General features: G+C 48.9%; 1 protein-coding gene across 1 annotated transcript in view; it reads right to left on the bottom strand.

The window, feature by feature from the left end:
- The window catches only part of ABRAXAS2 (abraxas 2, BRISC complex subunit), a 266,581-nt gene that overhangs the window by 167,950 nt on the left and 76,520 nt on the right, over positions 1 to 22,111 (bottom strand). The gene's annotated exons all lie outside the window — the stretch shown is intronic.

The raw sequence follows: 22,111 nt of genomic DNA, 5'->3' as shown, positions 1-22,111 counted from the left end.
TCATGTGATGTTGACTTCTACCGCGCACCGCTACCACCCAGGGGCAGTCTCCAGGCGCTCACGTGGCTCTGCAAGAAAGAGGACTGGGTTGGTTAGTGCCCTAGACATTCATCAAGCTGGTTCCCCATGGGCCCCTGTCGACAGACATACAAGGTCAATCCTGACTCAAGGCACACCAATGGAATACTACAAAAACCTCTTCAACTTATCACTTTCAACAGGGAAACACCACAAACTTTCAAACATGCATCTATGAATCTGCCCTCTTCTATAGCGCCACTAACCCGCACGCCTCAGGGCGCTCACAAAGAAAAACAACACAGATAACAAAAAAAAGGGGGGGGGGGGAGAAGCAAAGATGAACAGTAGAGGTTATATGGTCATGTAACCAAACTCTTCATCAAAAAGAAGTGCCTTAACATTTTTCTTGAAAAGACCAGTCGAATCACTGTCGGCAAGGTGTTTGGGATGTTGCATTGAGCAGGGGCCCAGAGATTGAAGCTGCCCCCCCCCACCGATTTTCTTCAGGCAAGTACATGGTTGCCTCAGCCGAGTGATGTTATTGGAGTGTAAGGTGCGTCTGATGGGATTCCTTGTGATCCTGGTCTTTAGATAGGAAGGGGCCTCGTCATGGAAGCACTTGAAAATTCTAATTAGGTCCTTATATTGCAACCTTTGCCGATTTGGCAACCAATGTAAACTCCTGTGAGCTTCAGTCCCATGTGCTTCATGCTTCAGGCCACAAGCAGCGCGTACAGCTCCGTTCTGAATAACTTGGGAATTGTTCTATGTTAGTCTGTAAGGTCCCAATCCGTAAACTGTTGCAATAATCCAGATTAAAGTTAATAATAGCAACTGCTACCATTGTTCGATTTACATCAGTTAAAAATTGATGAATATGCCATAATAACTGTGCAAAAAAGTAGCATGTGGATTTAAGGTAATTAACCTGCCCGTTAAAGGATAACTGGGGTCAAAAAAGACTCCCAAGGTCTTCACGGATTCTGAGACCAGAATAATGTGTTTAGCTGTTATAAAAAAACTCGCATATTTAGGATCAAGCTTTTACAGCATGTGTTAATACCTAAGATAAGAAACTCAGTCTTAGAATTGTTCAGAGCGAAGGAATTCAGTGCCATCCATTTTTGTATTGCTACGAAAATAGTATTAAGCTGCTCAATCATTATTGTGTACACCAGATAACCCTATTACAATCTGGGTATCATCAGCATAATTTGCAAAATATATCCCCCAAAATTACATAGAAGATCACATAAGTGCCTTCAGTAGACATTAAAAAGCAAGGGCGACAAACAAGACCCCTGAGAGACGGGAGAACGGTTCTGCTGGAATACGCAGTACCCTTTAAAACATTTACGTTTCTTGGACCAAGAAAGGATTTAAACCATTGTGTGGCACAGAAGGAACATCAGCCAGTGGTGGACAGTCTATCTGACGAAAGACTATGGTCCACCAAGTCAAAGGCGGCAGCAAGAACCAATAGCAGGAGCATCGCTGTGTTCCCATTCTCAATAGTACCAGGAACATGTGACTTCATATCAAGCAGAGCAGCTTGTCCCATAATTGCGGCGAAAACCAGATTGCTGGGCTGCAAAAATATCCTGACGTTGTACGAATGATTGAATGCCTTAGCCCCCTTAACAGAGTGCGGGACCCCAGAAGCAAGGAAACTCCATCTCAACAGCCAGGAACCGCGGTGTTGCTATTTGCGGTAGACACAAGGAGCTGAAACACTGAATAGCCACTCGTTTGAAGTTTGCCAGTTGCAAGCGGTGACTGTCCGATTGCATTGCAGGAGTCCCCAGAAGTCCTCCCTCTTGTCCCTACGACTGAGGCCCAGGAACAGTGAGATCTGCAGAGCTGCACAGGAACAGGAGTCATCTGCTGCACTTTTTCTTCAATCTAAAGGTATTGTAAAGTCTGAGAGAGCTTGCCTCCTGCTGTAGAGTTGCTTGCATCTTCTACTACTCACACGTCAAACAGCTTGTGGCCCTACATTGAATCTTCTTTTTCTTCAAAGACTTCTAAAACATTGTGCAAAGACTTTTCTTACTTACATACCAAGAAGTGCTTCAGCCCATATAGACTTTTGCCCATTGACTTTGGCTTAGCCTGTTACACTGAAAGACTCTTAGTAGGGGGGTGGGGGGAGATTCAAACGTATTTGCCTGCTTGAGAATATTTGTGGTCTCTTGTGTGTTCTAATAATTCTTTCCTTTGACATTACAAGAATAGTCTAAATGCAACAGTGATATATTAATGTCCCCTGCACACTAGCTATTGAAGTCACCTGAGGGTGTAGGTAGTGTCTGTGGGCCATCCCAAAAGGGTACTTACTAATTTAGAAATATTAAGAGTGTTTTTTTAAAAGTATATTTGATTGTTACTGGTAGATTGCCCCCTTCTGAAGAAGACTTACTTTAACTGACTGATAAATAAATTAATCGTTTATTCTAGAAACCTTGTGTGTAAGTGTTTATTTGAATACTTGTCACTGTGAATGTCTAACTCCCCTACAGCTCACACGAACCCCTTTTGAGATAAGCCTGGTTGCTCAACACACTACCAACCTGTGTAGTACAGACTTATACCAAAGGTCGTGTTCCTATTGCCAGGAGGTCAAGGTTATTGTAGTGCCCCCAAAGGGTACTGCATACAATCTTGCCTAACCGCAGCCAAAAAAAACACTTTCGTTTGGGCGATAAAGTCGGCTATTTCAGTGCCATGTTTTACTAGAGAACGAGTATAATCAAACCACTCAAGGACACAGCAGCCAACGTGGAAAACCTCTCCAACTACAGGCCCATCTCAAATATCCCCTAACCAGTGAAACTGCTTGAAACCTATGTGTATAAAATAACAAGAACACATAGAAAAACACCTAGTGCTGGACCAGGCACAAGTCGGCTTCAGACCTATGAGAGGAATGGAAAGCGGCACGCCTCTCAATATGGGACGACCTAAAGACATATGCAGACTCAGACACAAGTGCAGCTCGGAGACTTCTGGATCTCTCTGCAGCATTCGACACAGTCAACCATGACATCCTCATCTGGAGACTGGAAGAAGTAGTAATCACTGACCTAGCCCTACAATGGATTCAATAATTCCTAACATAGAGAACAGAAACAGTCTGGATTAAATATTTTAAATCCTCTCCAAGGGAAACCACCTGTGGAGTACCACAAGAATCCTCCTCATCTCCACTGCTCTTCAATGTCTACCCGACTCCACTAATCAAGCTCATTAAAAGACACAGCTTCACATGCTACGACTACGCCGAAGACACACAGATCATCTACAAAATACAAGACACTAGAAGAAAACAAAGCTGGAAAACACTCTACAAGAAGGTTGGAAGAACACAAACTGCCTCAAACTCAACCCAGGCAAAACAGAAATAATGGTTATGCCCAAAAACGGCGAAAACGACATTTCAAAACATATCCACAACAGGACTGCGAGACTTCTCCTTGGCCTCAAGCCCAGGGATCGTATCTCTCCAGCTCGGAAATCCCTTCACTGGCACCCTGTGGCTGCAAGCATCAAGTTCAGGACCCTCTGCATCGTCTGCAAGGCTCTCTGGGGCCTGGGCCAACGCTATCTCCAACTTTCTCTTCCAAACATTTTCCTTCTCGAGCTCTCCGCTCATCCACCTATCGGAGGGTCAGACGCTTCTGTAAGCAGAGAGTTGGGGGCAGATCAATCTCCTTGGCTGGGGCCTCCTTCTGCAACAGCCTCCCTGCCTTTCTCAAATTTGAGCAGAACCATCTCCGGAAGTAACTCAAGACCTTTTTCACTTCCGCTCTCTCTCTTCCTCTACCCTGGTGATGCAACCGACTGCTCTGCTTACTGGTCACCATCTGAACTCTGGCATAGGCTCCTGCATGTCCAGTTGCCCTCGAACTGCCTCCGGGCTCCCCAGCACTTAATGGTCTGTATCTGCAATCCTACAGTCCCTTCTCTCTGCACCGATGAGCCACCCGCTGGCTGCACTTGTGAGTAAACTGGACTTCCCTCTTCCACGCCCGTGGCACTTCTCCCCTTCTGTCTTGCTCGCACTTGTGCAATCTAAATGACACAAGGCCTAGTAAGATCCCTAGTTTGTCCTCCTTTTGTTTCCCCTCCTTGTCTTGTCGTGCCTAGAAACACTTGTGTACAGGCACATTATAAATGAAATATTTCATGCCATGGCCGACAGACCTAGGAATAGCTCTGATACCGTCAACAAAAGTAAAAAAAAACTTGGGAGTCCTGATGGACAACAAGCTAACACTAGAACCATTCCTCTGCTTCACCCATAAACCAATCACCATCATCTCCCTCATGTCCAGAATAGATTATGCCAACAGCCTATACATAGGAATGCCTGAACGCCTACTAAAGAAACAACTAATCCAAAAACGCAGCAGCCAGACTCCTGCTCAGTCTAACACGAAGAGAACACATCACCCCAGCGCTGAAAAGGATACACTGGCTACCGATAAAACAACAAATAAGGTTCATAACTATGTGCATAACGCAGAGCAATCCACGGCCAAGGAGCAGAGTTCCTAAAAAAGAAAATACCCATTTACCTTCTGGCAAGACCACTCAGATCAAGCAACAACATTCGCCTAGAGGGTCGTCTTTCTCTCACCCAGCAGCAAAAACCTGGAACTGCCTCCCAAAAAACATGCGCAATACAAGGAATCACCTGCAATTGAGAAAACGACTTACAACTTGGCTCTTCACATCAGAATCAGAAGTGAACGAGTGGGAAAGCAAAGACTGATGCAAACAGACAGATATTGACCAATGCAGGCGGCAAAAAGGGCCCCACGGCACCTAACCCAATAGGTAGAGACACCCACCAAGAAGCCCAGGAGGGGACCCAAATCACACAACTTAATTATTGCTAGCTCGTGGGTGGGTGAGGCCACCTCAACGTCTCATGTCCACTGTGAAAAAACAAAAGGTGTCTCACCCGCAAGCCCCTTGGGGGTTCTCTTATGGCCAGGGCACGGCCATCGCCTTTAGATCCAGACCCTAGGGGTAGACCATTGCGGGAGGATCACCTGGGTGAGGGGGACAGATGGCGAGACGCGGTATTCCCTTCCCTGTAACACCTTTACCCCATCCTACCCGATAGGATCTTTAGAAACTCTAGCCCCCCAGCACCCTTTCCCTACACAAACACTTTCACACAGACAGCCCGCTCTGGGAGAAAACAGACTCATACCCGAGCATTGTACTGGACATGTCCCAATACTATGGTCAGGTAAGGTCGGCAGTCACTGGTAATCAATCACACTTGACTTCCATTAAACGACCCTACACAGATAAAAGGGGTAGCAGGAGAGCACACTCGGAGTGAGGCAAAGCAACCGAAGAAACAGCACTTTCCCGATGGCAGTTGAACGAAGGAAGGAAAACGGCAAACCAAGAAGGGTATGCAAGGAGAGAGATACCCCTGACCTTTTTCAGCGGGGAAGCTGTTACTTTCCAGAACCCTTCAGATTAGAAAGCTTGAAGCCAGAAAAGTAGACTGAAGAATAGGGTATTGTGTGTCGTAGATACCCGAGGCTCTACTGCACGGCTGACCGAGTCGAAGAGGAACAGCAGCCGCTGTGGTACCGTCCTTAGCTCCTAGATCAAAAGCAGCACCAAAAGAGATCAACACAGCTGGTGAGTTGGGGAGACCTATGCAAGATCGGTCTGTGTTGAAGTCAAGGTTGCAAGCGTGCGATGAAAGACACCAGGAAAGCTTAATTGCTGATGAATGTTTGAACATTAAATGAGAAAGATACAATAACAGTGACAGAGTGGTCCGACACCACGAGGTTGCTCAATAGAAGGCCTCTTAAGGTATCCTGCCAAGAAGTGGCAGAAACCAAAGTAGAACATTGGCAAAAACATTGTGCGAAGTGAATTGAAGTGGTCCTGTGACAATTTAAGCAAAGCCTATGGCACATTCGAAAGTCTTCGATTTTTGATATCAAGAGGAAAACGTAGAAAGTGAGATTACATTGTCTGAGCCCGAACAAGGGAGACCAATTGTGAACATTGTGGTAAAAAGGGGTCCGAGCCTGAAGGAGCGAGACCCATGATGAACACTTGAACTTGTGCATGTAAAAATCCAGATAAGAAAGAAACGTTGATGCTTGGTTGTTACGACAGGCCCTCTGCAGAAAGACGGGAGAGAGGCTTTGGCAGAAGGCCCCAATTGCTATGCTTTGAACTGTATCCTCGTGGCAAAGGAGTCAGAGTGGGTGCGAAGCTCGAACGTGCCACCTTTACCCGTGCAGAAAATGTGGGGAAGGGAAGCCAACTGCTCAACTATCCTATCGTTTGTGCATAAATTATTGTCCCACATCATTTTGTATTTAGAAGGTTTGGTAATAGGTTTATTAGTATAGGCCCTTTTATTTTGATAGAGACTCACCTAGGACTATGATATTATTTGATGGTTGTAGCTTGCTCCCATCCTTTAGGTTTAGATAGGTGTTTAACCAACCCATTGAAGTTCAATAAACATTCTTTAACTGTGATGACTTGTGTCAGTCTTCACTGTTTGATACCATACGTTCCTTACATGTGGTGTCATGAGTGGGATGCGACTCAACAGACAAATTGGGGGACTCTAAAATATCAGAAATGTAGTCATAGAGCATCAGATCCCTCTACCGCCACAAAATAATCAATGGGCTTTCATATTTGTAGCAGCAGAGAAGCTACTATCCCTCCAGGGAAAAGAGGGATGATTCCCACAAATGTAGTCGTAATACCCCCTTGAGGGTTGCTATACAAGATTGGCCTAAAAATTCTGGCCTACCCTGGAAGTTTGGTGTAGACGTTCTAGCAGGCGTCATAGAACCTGACTTCCAGGGAGACAAAGGTTTTCTTGCAGAACCATGGCTAAACTCCATTTGAAATACATTGTGGGGACACAATCGCACAGGGAATTCTTGAGAAGGCTCTATTTCCCTGTTTTAAGGATGAAAGTGAACCAGCAGAAACAGAGCAGTAGCTTAGGTTTTGGAGAGGCTGATGAACCACCAATCACTGAGGCAAAGAGGGAAGAAGAACCTACCATCCTTCCCGATCTAGCCTTCGCCCAGCGAAATGATCCAGCACTCGTAGAGGCTTTCTTGCAGGTGATTCCTGAGGGAGAAGGACTAGAAAAGGGATCCCCTTTTTCTTCCTGAAACAGGGATTAGTATATAGAAAGGAAACCTCCAGAGAATGCATAGCTAACACAATTAGTAATCACCAAAACCCATCTTAAGATCGTGCTAGAGATTGCACACTGTCATCGGACAGGGGGGCATTTAAGACAATCTAAAACCAAAACCCATATCAGTGGGAAATTTTATTGGCCAGGTATCCATGCTGACATGAACTTCATCCAGACATGTGAAATATGCCAGAAAACCAGCACTCATATTCCCTTACCTGCCCCTCTAAACCCCTTACCAATCAGAAGTTTCTTTCTCCCGAATTGGGATGGACATCACTGGATCGTTGAGCTCTAGACTGGGTAATAAATATGTCCTCGTAATGGTTGATTACACTACCCAATGGCGTTCCCCATATGGAACAATACGACCCAGCAAATCTTAAAACACATTACCATTCTTTTTTAGGGTTGGCTTTCCCAAGGAAAATACAACAGATCAGGGATCCAATTTTTATAAGCACACTCCTGGGTGAAGTCAAGGAATTACTGTTACGTTCACCTGGATTCCACAGGGGCGACGAACGAAGCTGGACTGCTGCGGTCTCCACCAGTGTGACTCGTAGCGAAGTGATGATCGACTGCACTTTCCCACTCAGTTTCCTCTGCCTGGCCCGCAGGAATATTTTCCTAAAAGCAGTAAAGGGGATTAGCCACCCGTGGTAGAAAGGTTGCACTAACACTATTTTCCCTGAAAACTTCCAGTATTCCCCTTCATAAAGTCTCACCTTATTGTTTGGAAGGATGAACTCTCCATCCTGCGTAGAGTGCAGGGGGTTCAGTTACTTCACTGATCCAAAGGTATTTGGCAGAGTTCCAGACAACAATGACTCCGAGGTAAGTAGTGTGTAAACCGAATGTATAGTTCTTTTAGAGTTCAGATGTCTGTTAATTCACTCTTGCTCCTTTCATAACTTTTCCCTTGCAGCGTGATCCAAGGAGTTTGCCTCGAAGGATGAAGGTAGCGCTTAGGTAAGAGTCAGTTTGTACCAAGCACTGTCTAGCAAGTAATATTGTTCCAAATGTAATTAACCAATAGTTCTCCATCTTCTTTGCAGGTGAGGCGCCTTGACAAAAATGTCTAATGTAGGATGGTGACCAGCGCTGCCTCGAGCGGTAAAATTCAGAGTAAGTATCTTGCGGTAAGTAAAAGAATGTCTTTGGCGGAACCCCGCTCACCTTTTATTTGTTCTTGTCTTTTCAGATGCTGATGCTTCGGGCGGCGATTCAACGGGTGCTGCGCCGGGTCGTGGAGATGCTCCGAAGACGGGCGATTATGGTGCGGCACTGCAGTTGGCAATGCGACGCGGTTTATTTTAATGTCTTTTTCCTTTATCCACAGGTGCAGCTGCTCCAGGAAAAGATGACCAAATGGAAATTGTTCTAACCTTCTCTTCTTCTTTCCTTTTCTCTAGGATCGGCTCCGGACACAAGACGGGTGTGGCTGTAGACTAGATGCTGGACTGCAGACACGGTGAGCGTTACGCTGCTAAGATGCAGAATAACGCGAAGCGTGTGCTGCTCTTCGGGCGTGGTTTAAATAGCATCAAAAAAGTAGTTCCCAGGTAAGAAGTTCCAGTACCACACCCAAGCAGCAAAATAGTTCCTAAAGGAAAGTAGTCCCTTCATGGCCTCACGATGGCCTGTACATGAGTTCTTTGCAGGATGACCTGCACAGTTTAAAGTTGGCAATATGAGCCTGCCGCCTACGGCGCCAGGAATGAACCCATATAGCCCCTAGGCAGGGTTTTGGGAATTCCTGTCTTCTTGGGTGCCTGTTGCCTGGACAGATGGACTTGTTCCGGATGTCTGGGGCAGGCATCGTGACAATTACTAGATACTTCTACCTTAAGAACCTCAGTTTACCACACCCAAATGGACGGATTGGTAGAGAGATTTAACAAAACCCTTAAGATTAAAGAAAATTGAAAGATAACGATAGAAAGGACTGGGATAGCATCATTCCCTGGGCCCTATTTGCAGTAAGAAAGACCCCCCCCCACCACCCCCCTCCAAGCATCCACCAGCTTCTCTCCTTTTGAACTACTTTACAGTAGAGAACCACAAGATGTCTTAGACATGCTCCGGGAGACCTGGGAAGAGGCATCTATTCCCCTCTCGCAAACAGCTAACCGGTTGCGAGAGCATATGAAACTCGTTCGAAATCTATTCTACACTCACAAGGAAAAGGCTCAAGCCCAACAGAAGTCCACATGTGACAAAAAAGTACATTTAAGATCTTTTTCAGTAGAACAAAAAGGTATTAGTCCTCGTACCTACCTCTGAAAATAAACGTGTCTCAAAGTGGCATGGGCCATATGAGGTACTAGAGCAAACAGGGGTCTGTACCTATAAAATAGCCCAGCCTGGCAGGAAACAAAAGACCCACATTTACCATATAAATCTCTTCAATGAGTGGAAAGAAAATCCTTCTGCTGCATCCGCCTCGATATTTTCTTGTTTGTACCAGATTGTCTATTCCCCAAGAACTATCTAGACAAAAGCAAGATAGTTAAGCGACCTGGTTATGGCATTCCCTGATGTATTCTGCGAGAAACCAGGGAGAGTACATACTACTTATCCTTATATAGGAACTCCAAAGGGAAATGTGGTCCATTTGAAAGCCTATAGACTCCCAGAACTCCAAAATAAATTGTTGAGGAAGTGAAAAACATGCTTACGGCAAACATTATCGAGCCCTCATCAAGCCCATGGTCCTCCCCTATTGTGTTGGTAACTAAACCTGATCATTCTAGAAGGTTTTACGTAGGACTGAAGTCAGATTAACGCCATCTCTGCCTTCGATGACTAGCCTATGCCACGCATCAATGAGTTAATAGATAAACTCGGAAGTGCCACATTCCTATCCACCCTAACCTTAACCAAGGGATATTGGCAGGTCCCTGTATAGGAACCCAATAAGCAAAAGACCACTTTCTCGACACCCGTGGGACTATTCCAGTTCAAAGTCCTCCCTTTTGGCTTGCATGGGGCCCCAGCCACTTTCTAACAGCTGCACCTCAATAGGTTCATTGGACTGATGAGGACGATACATGTTACAACAACTTAAAACAAACCTTGTATCAGAAGAACAAGTTACTTTCTTACCTGGTAACGTTCTTTCGATGGGATGGTCCGACGACGTATTCCATATCTATGACATGTAATCACCACAGCTGTGCTGCTTCGGAAACTTTTTCGGCGTCTGCGTCCTGCGTCGATGACGTCGATGCGCCGCCGTCGAGGACCTCCTCCGACGTCCGACGTCATCCGATGTGATAAGTAGGACGCACGACGCCAGTAGCCTCAGTTGTAGTTTTTTCCCCCAGAACGTGTGACATTAGTCAACTGCCAGTCCGACACAAAGCCTTGCGGAACGTAAGCTGCAATCGCAACAGAAATTCTGCAGCGGGGAAGGCAGGGTGGGAGCGATATGGAATACGTCGTCGGACCATCCCATCGAAAGAACGTTACCAGGTAAGAAAGTAACTTGTTCTTCGAGGGGATTGGGTCCTCCGACGTATTCCATATCTATGACAGACTCCCAAAGCAGTACCAAATCAAGGAGGAGGGAAAGAATTTAGAAACAAAATTTAGAATAGCCAATCAAATAGCAGAGCAAAGGACCGCCTTGCCAAAGGCCAGCTCCTGCCCTCTGATGGAATCGAGGGAATAATGCCGTACAAATGTATGTACTGAAGCCCAGGTGGCAGCATCACAGATGTTGCGAATAGGAACACCCCTCTGCAGGGCAGTAGATGCAGCCACGCCCCTGGTAGAATGGGCCCGCAAGCCAGCCGGTGGGTCCTTACCCGCCAAGCGGTAACACTCCGAGATGGCCAAAATAATCCAGCGTGACAAAGTCTGTTTCGTCACAGCTTGCCCCAAGCGCTTACCAGCGTAACCAATAAAGAGTTGATCGTCCACTCTGACCCGGGACATGCGAGAAACATAAAAGCTCAAAGCTCTCCTAGGATCAAGCCTATGGAGCCTCTCCTCTTCCTTACCAGGATGCGGAGGAGGATAGAAAGCCGGAAGAACAATCTTCTGGGCCAAATGAAATTCCGTCACTACCTTTGGAAGAAAAGAAGGACGAACTCGAAGGACAACCCTGTCCTTGTGAAATACAGTGAAGGGTGGCTTAACAGAAAGTGCCTGTAACTCACTCACTCTGCGAGCGGAAGTAACCGCAACTAGAAACGCAGTTTTCAAAGTCAACAGTCTCAAAGGGCAAGAATGTAAAGGCTCAAACGGAGCACCCATAAGAAACCTAAGAACAAGGTTTAAATCCCAACCGGGCACCAGGAAAGGCGACGGAGGGAACACATTAGTGAGCCCTTTCAGAAACTGTGAAATTAAAGGGATTTTAAAGTAAGAACATTCTTCAGATGAGCGCTTAAAGATGGACAGCGCCGCCAGGTAACCTTTAATGGTACCCACTTGCAAGCCCCTGTGGGCCAAAGAAAGCAAAAAGGACAGAACCATGGGGATGTCACATGCAAAAGGATCCACATTCTGAACTCTGCACCAGTCGCAGAACTTACGCCAACGGCAACGGTACAGAGCTTAGTTGCGGGCCTTCGGGCCGAAAGCAACACCTCCATCACGTCTTCAGGGAGGTCCCAATCCATATACCTCAACCTTTCAGAAGCCAAGCGTGAAGGTTGAGGGATCCGACCTCTGGATGGAGAACCTGACCCCCCTCCCGTGAGAGCAGATCGTCTCGGTAGGGAAGACGACGTGGAGGGCAGATGGACAAGTCGAGAAGGTCCGGGTACCACGTCCTCCGAGCCCACGCCGGAGCAATGAGGATCATCCGGGAACCGAACTTCCGCAACCTCCGCAGCACTTGCGGGATGACGGGGACTGGAGGAAACGCGTACAGCAGCGGGAATGACCACTCCACCACAAACGCGTCGCCTAAGGCTCCTTTCGGAGGAAATTCCCGCGAGCAAAACCTCTCGCACTTCCGGTTGACACTGGAGGCGAAGAGATCCACTTGAGGGGTCCCCCAAAGGGCGAAGATCTCCAGGAGAATCTCCTGAGCCAACTCCCACTCGTGAGAGATCGCGCTCTGCCTGCTCAGAGCGTCCGCCGTCACGTTTTCGTCTCCGGCCAGATGAACTGCCGAGATCGAAACTTCCTGCCGGATGGCCCAGAACTCGAGCTGCATCGCCTCCCTGCACAGAGGAAGTGACCCTGCCCCCCCCTTTTTGTTGAGGTAGTGCATGGCCACAGTGTTGTCCGTCATGATCAGGACAGCCTTTCCTCGCACAGTCGGCAGAAAAGCCTTCAGGGCTAGCCTGACGGCCCTCAGCTCCAACAGATTGATATGGAGTCTGGACTCCGACGGAGACCAACGACCGCTGACTGTCAGCCCGTTGGCATGAGCTCCCCATCCCGTGAGGGATGCATCCGTCACGATCGTCACCTCCGGCCAGGGTAGCCAAAACGGAGCCCCCTTCATCAAGTTGCCTTCGACAGCCCACCACAGAAGGTCCCGGGCGACCGAGGGCGGCACCTGAACCGGGTCCGACATCCTGCCGGAGGACTGCGACCATTGCGTCTTGAGTGCCCACTGCAAAGATCTCATCCGCAGGCGAGCCTCTGGCACCAGAAGAATGCAGGATGCCATGAGGCCGAGCAACCTCAAGAACTCGAACGCCGGGAGCGTCTGGGCATGCTGAAACTTGTGCACCATCTGCTGAATGTGAAGAGCCCTCACCTGGGGAGGAAAACACTGCCCCAGGGAAGTGTCGAGCACTGCTCCGATGTACTGGAGCCTCTGTGTTGGCGTCAAATGGGACTTCTTTAAATTGAGGGAGAAGCCCAGCCTGTGAAGGGAGTGGCAGGCGACGGACAGATGATCCAGGACTTGCTCGGGAGAGCTCCCCCTGATCAACCAATCGTCCAGGTAGGGGTAGACGTGAATCCCCCCTTGCCTGAGATGCGCTGCCACCACCACCATGAGCTTGGTGAAAACCCTCGGGGCGGAGGTCAAACCGAACGGCAGGACCCGAAACTGAAAGTGTGAGTCGCCAACCGCGAACCTCAGGTACTTCTTGTGCTTGGGATGGATCGGCACATGGAAGTAAGCATCCTTGAGGTCGAGTGACACCAACCAGTCCTGAAGCTGAAGGGCCTGGAGGACTTGAGAGAGAGTAACCATCTTGAACTTGTCCTTCCTGAGGAGTTTGTTCAAACCGCGCAAGTCCATGATGGGTCTCAAACCCCCGTCTTTCTTCGAAATCAAAAAATAAGGGGAATACCATCCCTTGTTCCTCTCCGCTACAGGCACCAGTTCTATGGCGCCTTTCTCCAGCAGGGCTTGAATTTCCTGCGCAAGGAGCGGATCCGGACTCTTCAAAGAGAGGTTCCCCGGTGGATTGTCGCGAGGCCTGTGCCGAAAGGGAAGACAGTAGCCGTGGGAAATGATCTCCAGAACCCACACATCTGAAGTAATGGCACGCCACTCTACAAGATGCTGCGCCAGCCTTCCCCCAACCGGCGAACCATGGTACATGGCCTCATGACTGAGTAGGAGCGGCTGCGGCGTTACCTGAGGGCAAAGAGGCAACTGCCCGAGCGGCCTTGGCACCACGGGTACCTTGTCGTCCACCTCTGGTACCCCTGCGTTGGCCCCTTTGACTGCCAGCTCCTCTCGCTCTACCAAAGGACGAGTAATAGCGAAAGGAGCCACCCCTCCACTGCTGTCCCCTAGGACGAAAAAGCGGAGGTTGGCGAACTGCAGCGCCCAACGACTTCGCTGCAGCTTTTGAGGTCTGCAACCTCTCAAGGCTCTCGTCAGCCTTGCTGCCAAAAAGATGTTCACCATCAAAGGGCATGTTGAGGAGCCGGGACTGCACATCAGGAGCAAACCCCGACTTCCGCAACCACGCAAACCTGCGTATCACGGTGCTCGCCGCCATGGACCTACTGACGCATTCAGCCAAGTCCAAACCCGACTGAACGGACTCACACATGGCATCCTTACCATCCTGGACCATAGCAAGGAAACCATCCCGTTCGACCCCTTCGGGAATATGTTCAGCCGCTAACGCAACACAGTTCCACAGAGTGTGCGTGAAACGCGACAAGGCACAAACGGAGTTGGCCGCCTGAAGCGCCATACCACCAGAAGAAAACACCTTCTTCGCCCAGCCATCAAAACGTTTGTCGTCCCTATCAGGAGGGATGGTAGGGTACGACGCCTGCTTTGCCGGGGCCGTGGCCGCCTGCACCACCAAACTTTCCGGAGTGGGGTGCCTGGTCAAGTAGCAGGGGTCGCCACTGGCTGGACGGTATTTTCGCGACAAGGATCTGCCCACTGCCGGGAGACTCTCCGGAGCAGTCCAAGCCGCCGCCACCCTACGCTGTAAAGCCATATGGAACGGCAGTACCGGGTCAGTTGGGGGACCAACATCAAGGATGTCCGTCAGATCATCCTGCACAAACTCACCTGGGGGAGCAGACCATCCCAGATACTCAGACACCCTAGCCATAAGGCGCCGGTATGAGGAATCGGCATGGGAGCCAGGCTCAGGCCGACCAAATTCCACCTCCGGAGAGGTGTCCAGTCCACTGGCATCATGCAGCGACTGCCTCAAATCGTCAAATTGACTATGGCCCGAGACAATGTCATCCGGCACCTGACTAGGAACCAGGCCATCCGAATCCTCATCCGCCTCCGAAATATAATCCAAGTGGTGGAAAGGCACCCGAGAGTGCCTGCTCTTAACCAGAGCCTTCCTAGGGGGAACACCCGAGACACGGGGCACCTCCGACACGAAAGGCGTCGATGGCGTCGAGCGAATCGGCGCCGACGTCGAGAAAACCGGCAACGGCGCCGAGAGGATCGGCGTCGACGTCGAGGAAATCGGCGTCGACGTCAGATGCAGCGCCTCCAGTATCGGCGGCGTCGACACAGCCCTCGAAGCCGGAGCTCCGAGCGTGTCCCTCGACGACCTGACCGTCGACGGCCTCGACGACTTCCTCGGAGCCGGAGCCTCGAGAAAGCCTGTCGACGCTCTCGACGCCTCAGACGTCGATGTCTTCCTCGAAGACATCACAGGTGCACACGGTCTCGATCGCGTCGAGGACCGGGACCTGGAACGGGTACGGCGAGAACGAGCCCCCTTGTCCGAACGGGACCTCTCCCGTGACTCGCGCCGACCACTCTTGCGAGCGGTGGCTCTCGACCTCTCACGGCCGACCCCACTCGGGGGCGCGGACGGTTGAGTACCCTGCGACTCAAGAATCGCCAACATCTTCTTCCCGAAGGAAGCCCATTCCTCCGGCGTCGCACGGCTGGTGGGGTAACCGACGTGCCGGGCAGAGTCCTCTGAAGAGGACCTGGAAGGCGACCGGTGTCGGCGCTTCCGAGAATGCCTCGAAGAGGCCGAGGAGTGGCGAGACCGACTCCTAGAAGAAGACCGACGAGACTTCCGACGATGACGCGGAGAGTCACCCCTCGAATCATCCGTCGAAAGCCCCGCCGACTTCGACTTCCGGGGCTTGGACACCCGACCTACCGACAATTTCTTCTTACGTTCGCGTAAGGCCTTGGACGTGAGCGACAGGCAGTCGACACAGTCATCCGTGTCGTGGGCCTCCCCGAGGCACCAGAGGCAGGCATCGTGCGAGTCAGTCACCGACATCTTGGACCCACACTCCCCGCACTTCTTGAAGCCCGGACGCGGGGTTGAAGACGAAGTGGAAGACATCGTCGAAGGAACAATTCACAAACGAACAGGTTCGAAGAACCGGAAAGAACAGAACTCTAATGAGTCGAGGCTAGAACCGAGAAACACGAAGCAACACGTTCGCGGAAAAAACGGAACTGAGGCTACTGGCGTTGTGCGTCCTACTTATCACATCGGATGACGTCGGACGTCGGAGGAGGTCCTCGACGGCGGCGCATCGACGTCATCGACGCAGGACGCAGACGCCGAAAAAGTTTCCGAAGCAGCACAGCTGTGGTGATTACATGTCATAGATATGGAATACGTCGGAGGACCCAATCCCCTCGAACTCAATCTTAAAGGTAGTAGATTTTCAGAAGGAATTTGTTTTACAAACTGATGCCTCTCTCACAGGGTTAGGAGAAGTTTTATCGCAAATTAGTGACTGATTAGAACACCCTATCCTATGCAGTAGTCGAAAACTCTTCCAACGTGAGAACTACTCTGTGTTGGCATTAGTGGCCCATGCCATCAAATGGGCAACCACCCATCTAAGATACTATCTTCTAGGAAGGAAGTTCACACTGGTCACAGACCACTCACCTTTAGTATGGATAAGTCAACGAAAGGACTCTAACCCTCGAGTCATGCAATGATTCTTAGACCTGCAACCCTACTGTTTCACTGTGGAACACCGAAAAGGTAAAGACCAGGGGAATGTCGATTTGCTTTCCCGTTTTCCATGTAAAACAGATGCGGCTACATCGCATAGGGGAAGGGAAGGAAACTGCTCAACTATCCTGACATTATTTCTTGAACACTTTTCTTTTGTGCATACATTATTGTCCCACACCATTTTGTATTTAGAAGAAAGATTGGCAATAGGTTTATTAGTATAGGCCCTTTTATTTTGACAGAGACTTGACTAGGACTGGGTTATTATTATTTGATGTTCGTTGCTTGCTCCCAGTCTTAAATTTAGGTTTAGATAGGCGTTTAACCAACACATTGAAGTTCAATAAGCACCCTTTAACTGTGATCACTTGTGTCTGTCTTCACTGTTTGACACCATGCCTTCCTTATAACACACACCGCTAGAACCAACAAGGGAAAGCCACCAACCTGCCAAGTGCCTGTCGAATAGATTGCCACATAATATCCAACAACACAGGACGATCAGAGATGAGAAGCACAGAAGTCCAAAACAAGGAGGTAAGAAAAAAAACTCATTTTCCACACACACTTCAACGCACACAGCCACAGCTCTGCACAGCAATCCGCAAAGACTTCACCACACTACAACATCATACAAAAAACACACAGCCATGCACAAAAGCACATGGGAATTGGACAGACCGATAAAATGCATGTAAGCTCGGCGAACGGTGCAAACCGAACTGAAGCTGCCAACAGAACATCGCAACTCTCACTTTACCTTTTCCCGCAATATCCTCCTAACAACCTACCACACACCCCTTTACACCCTCCTTTTCAGATCTACCAGAGCGCCAGGGGACCACTCCGGTGAGGATAGTGCACAGTACAAATACCCTTTAACATTAACATCCTATTCATCATGGAAACGTGGTTCAGATTACAAACTGATCGCACACAGGCTTCCCCCCTTTGCCCCACAGCACTACTCCCTAATCGTACAAAATAGGTCCAGCAGAGCAGGAAGACTAGCCATCCTCTACAACCAACTCCACTCAGTCTACGCCGTAACTCTGATTGCAAATCATTACTAGCAAAGATCCGCCACAGCCACAGCTTCCTACTCCTATCTACCTATCCTACCTCCAGGCTATAAGGAACTTTGATGACTCCCTCAGAGGCTCCCTTATCAAACACCCTAATTCCTGCATACATCACTCACTAAATTAGGAGACTGACATCTGGTTTGACATCCCCACCAACCCTATGACCAGTTTTCTCACTGACAACTTGGAAGCTCTCAGCTTGACAAAGCCAATTTCCCTCCCGACTCACACTGCAGGGCACCCCCTCGACACCTTTTTTTTTTTAAAAAATAATTTTTATTGGTTTATTGAAACAAAAACGATACAAACCAAACATGCAGTACAAATATCAACAGCTCAATTATTCCTGACAATTTCAGTCACTGCTCCCTTATCCCACCCTCCCTTGCGAGCCCATTTGTTCCACGCTCTCTGTATCTGCCACGCGTGGTTGGGTCTCACTTTCAGTGGATTCTGTCAGGTCCTGTAGAGTGCCAAACAATTCTGCTATTAATGATTTCCATGCCATCAGGGTTCCCGCCTCCTCCTCTCCCCCTACAGCGCTCGCCTCTTGCCATACCATGGTTTCTGCCTCCGCCCATTTTTGCAACTCCTTCCACCACACCTCCACCCGTGGCCTGTGACATGTCTTCCATCCCATGGCGATCCTTCTTTTTGCAAGCACATATGCTAGATCTTTCAATTTACTAACATGTTTAAGTTTCTGCGATCTAGGGAACCCCCCCCAGCAAGCATGCCCAAGCCGTATCAATAACCATTGTGACACCCTTTTCCGCTAGTTTCTGTGCTATTTCACCCCAGAAGCGCTCAATTACCAGGCATGGCCAAAACATGTGTACCATGCCAGCAATTTCTTCATCGCATTTGGGACATGCTTGTCTCCCAGCGTTTTCAAATCTAGATATTCTCTGGGGTGTCATATATGCCCTGTGCGTGATATATAGTTGTATCTGTTTTAGCCTCGCATTTCTTGACACTTTCTTGTGGTACCCCAGGGCACGTTTGCACATCCCGTCCTCTATCGAGGTTCCTACTTCTGCTTCCCAGTCTAGTCTTGGTTGTGTTAGTTCTTTCCCAACTTTGGACATCATCTCATACAGTCGAGAGATCTCGTGCCCCCCCTGCGTTATATCATATATAGCATCTGGTTCTTCTTCCAGTACAGTTTCGGGCCATGTTCTTCTGATTCTCTGCACCATTCTGTGGTACGTGAAATACTGGCCCGTGTGCAACCCCATTTCCTCCCCCAACAGTTCGAAATCTATGAAAGACCCCTCTCGCCAGATATCTCCCATCGTCACTAGCCCCACCGACTCCTAGTGGTTCCTGATTATCATCCTCAGCTGCCCATCTTCCCCTGCCAGTGCAACTAGTGGTACCTGCGGGGAGCATGGGAATGGGTTTTCCATCATCTGACATGCCCGGCGCCAGATCTTCAAACCCAGCATCATCATTTTAGGGCGCTCTTCCATTTCTGACTTGGGCAGCCAGATCATCTCTTTCAAGTAAAACAGGGCACAATCCTGTCCAAACAACCTAGATTCGGGGGTCTGTTCATCTGAGAGCCATTTGGCAATATATTGCAGCTGCCTCGCTATATAATAAACCTCATAATTAGGCAGTTTTATCCCCCCTCCTTTATAGAAGTTCTGCAGCTTCCATAGTGCCACCCTATTTCGAGTGCCATGCCACAGGAAATCCCGACACATGCTGTTCAGTTTGGTGAAGAACTTCTTGGGTATCAGGTATGGAATATTCCCAAAATAGTGTAGGAGACTAGGTAGGACCACCATCTTAAGCATTGCCCCCCCCGTCCCATCATTGCTAGGGGTAACTTCACCCAGAATTGCATACACTTCTCAATTCTCTCAATGGATAACTCGGTATTGTTTTGTGCTCCTCTTCCACTGTGTGGTACACATCTATCCCGAAAGTACCAACCGCCCATGGTGTTTTTAACACTGGCAACCGTCCCACAGGGATTCCCCTATAACTGTCCAGTGGGAAAATACTGGATTTTTGAGGATTCACTGCTATACCCGACAACCCCGCATATCTGTGCATCACTTCCAGGATGTATTGGAGATTTTCCTCCGGGTGCCTCAAGTACAGCAGCAGGTCATCTGCATATAAGGAGATTAGGTGTCGTTCCCCTCCTATCTCGATACCAATGGTATCGTATTGTTGTCTAAAGTATATTGCTAGGGGTTCTAGGGCTAGTATGTAGAGCATTGGGGACCATGGGCACCCTTGTCTGGTGCCTCTAGTGAGTTGCCATCTTTTGGATATTACTGATCCTGTTTCGACCCTGGCCAGCGGTTCACTATATAGCATCTTCGCCCACCTGATGTATCCAGGCCCCATACCAGGGGTCGCCAGCAACCATGGCCACTTGACCAAATCGAAAGCCTTTATCGCATCCAGGGACACAATTGCCATTTCGCCTTTGTTCTTACTTCCCCATTCAACAACCCGTTCGAGCCGTCTGTGTGATTATGAGTTATATTTCTATTCGGGACATAGCCCATTTGGTCGGGGTGTATTAGCTTGCTAATAACTCTCTGCAGTCTGTTTGCCAAGACAGCCGTTAGTATCTTGCTGTCTTGGTTCAACATCGAAAGGGGTCTGTAGGAGCCAAAGCTATGTCCAGGCTTGCTGGGTTTGGGGAGCGGTATTATGATCGCCTCTCTAAGTGACTCCGGCAGCCGACCCACCTCAAACGCTTCATTTAACATTTCTAACATTGGGGGCAGCATTTCCTCCCTATATACTTTATAAAATTCAATTGGGAGCCCGTCCACCCCTGGAGTCTTTCTAGTAGGCAGCTGCCTCACCACTTCTCCCAACTCCTCCAGAGTAATCGGTGCATCTAGCTCCTCTCTTTCCTCAGCACTTATCTTGGGCAGTCCTATGTCCTCCAGAGTTTCCGTTATCTCCCCATGACTACTCCCCTCCTTATCTTCATATAGTAACCTATAATAATCAGCAAGCTCCTGATTAACTCCCTCTTGGGTGTCCGCTACACTACCATCTTCTCTCGTTATCGTTCTAATCGGGGGTCTAGGTGTTTCGCTCTTATACAACCATGCCAGAAGCCTTCCTGTTTTATCTCCTCCCGCTGCTGCCTCTCTATATATTTTTTATAGTTGAGGTTTCACAATCTTTCCCATTGCTCCGCACATTTCTGCTGCAGCGTAAGTATCAACTCCCCGTCACTCTCCGTGTCGCCTCCCCCTTCAATGCCTTTTCTAGTTCCTGTTCTGTTTCCTGTAGGTCAGCCAAGATCCCACCCTGCAGGCCCTTTGATTTCGCTATGGATACACCTCGCACCACCTTGAAGGCCTCCCATAATGTGCTCGCCGAGTCCACACTACCCGTATTTGTCTCAAAATAGTTTATAATCTCCTCCCTTAGGTCTTCTCTAAAACAGGGGTCCTTGAGTGCCTCTGCCCGGAGCTGCCATGTCGGGATCCTTGCCCTCGGGGGGCAGTATTGCTACCCGAGAACAAGGGGCGAGTGGTCCGAAAGGACCCTCGCTTTATATTCTGCCTGAGTAATCTCAGTAAGTACCTCCGACGTGGCAAAGACATAGTTCAGTCTAGTATGTAGCCGCTGCGGGGCAGAATAGTGTGAGTATTGCCTTTCTTGGGGGTGTCTCGTTCTCCAAAGTTGTCTATTAGTGTCTGCAACGCTTTAGCCACTGGGGCGGGTCCATCAATCCTCCCGTCTAATATATCTACTCTGGGGTTTAGTACACAGTTAAAATCCCCACCCCAAATCACTGCGCTCCCCATACACATGCTAAGGTTAGTACACAGAGTTCTGAAATATGCTGCCGTATTCTGATTGGGGGCATACGTATTTACAATATTTATCTCCCTATTCTCCACCAATCCCCTCAGTATGACCATCCTTCCATCTGTTTCCACCTTTTACTGCAACAGTTGAAACGGGACATGCAGCGCCACCCAAGTAAGCACTCCTCTAGCATATGCAGAATATGTCGAGCCCGCCACCACCCCTTTCCATTTCATCTCAACCATCTCCATCTTTTCCCGCGTCCGGTGAGTCTCCTGCATGTCTATCTTCTGTCTGCGCAGGTACAGCATAACCTTGTTCCTCTTTAGATAACTATTAAGTCCCCTGACATTCCACATAATTATTTTAAGGTCCCCATGGCTCATTAGAGTTCCCTTTCCTCTCCCACTAGTGCGGACCAGATACCACTTCCATCTCCGTCTATATAGGCTTGTTCTCCCCTTCGAACTTGCCCTAGCTACAAACACCTCAAACACCCTTAACACAACAAACTCCCCAACCTCCCAACCTCCCAACCTCCCAGTCCCATCCCAACAACACCCTCCCCAACTGTTGCCCAGCTCCATCCCTGGATCTCAGGCACCCCCGCATCCAGCCCTTTCTGGCAATAGCCC

The sequence above is a fragment of the Ambystoma mexicanum genome, chromosome 8, assembly GCF_040938575.1.
Source record: "Ambystoma mexicanum isolate Mex_15411 chromosome 8, UKY_AmexF1_1, whole genome shotgun sequence".
NCBI classification, from domain to species: domain Eukaryota; kingdom Metazoa; phylum Chordata; class Amphibia; order Caudata; family Ambystomatidae; genus Ambystoma; species Ambystoma mexicanum.
This window is presented reverse-complemented; position numbering and strand designations above follow the sequence as displayed.